We start from the raw sequence: 1,059 nt of genomic DNA, 5'->3' as shown, positions 1-1,059 counted from the left end.
TATTTTCATTGCTACTTCATAACTGTAATTTTGCTACTGTTATGAATCGTAATATAAATATCTGATATGCAGGACGTATTGTCATTGTTATAAATTGAACATAATTAAAGCATATTGATTAATCACAAAAACAATATGTAATTATATATGTGTTTCCCGATGGTCTTAGGCAACCCCTGCGAAAGGGTCGTTCGACCCCCAAAGGGGTCGCGACCCACAGGTTGAGAACCGCTGGTATAGACCGTAAACATTACCCTTGCAAATAGTGTTGTCCCATGAAAAACTCACTTTTACTACAGTAGCACATGGGGCTGGGCCTTGGGACAGAAAGGCGGGGGCGGGGGCACTTCCTCTGCTCCCGGACAAGTGAATGCAGAGATGGGGAAAGGAGAAGTCTAGGCTCACCATGTGATTAAGATAAGAAATCCTCTGGGTCATTCGTCTATCTGCGATCTGTACGGTGGTGGGAGCTGCAGGAGGGACTCAGGGAGACCCAGGAAAAACTAGAAATGCCCCTTCTCCAGGTTGCTGAACCCTTCTAGATGCCAGATCAAGACCACTGACATTAATTGGTGCCTGAAATATGGACAATTTGGAGATGAAGTATTCGCCTGAGCACGAGTGATGGTGAACTCCCCCAAGCCAGTGTGGATTCCTGCAAGAACAGATCCCAGAGAGGAACTGACCAGATTGCTCCAGCCACATAATAGAAGTGGCCCCCAAGACAAGAGGAGAAACAGTCCAGAAATGAAGATGGTGAAGACGCCTTGCCATGCTAGCAGTCAGCAGCTGTGCGTCGCTGCAGGTTGCCTAGATCCAAACCAGAGGATTCAGTGGCCTTTGAGGATGTTAATGTGGAGTTCACCATGGAGGAGTGGGCTTTCCTGGATCCGACCCAGTAGAAACTCTACACAGATGTGATGCTAGGAACCTTCTAAAACCTGGCATCAGTAGCATGAAGAAAAATGGGAAGACCATAATAGTGAAGATCAGTATGAAAATCATGGGATGAATCTTAGCAGTCATATGGTAGAGAGACTCTGTACAAGGAAGGATGGT

Source organism: Myotis davidii, unplaced genomic scaffold, assembly GCF_000327345.1.
Source record: "Myotis davidii unplaced genomic scaffold, ASM32734v1 scaffold159, whole genome shotgun sequence".
Classification (NCBI taxonomy): Eukaryota; Metazoa; Chordata; class Mammalia; order Chiroptera; family Vespertilionidae; genus Myotis; species Myotis davidii.
This window is presented reverse-complemented; position numbering follows the sequence as displayed.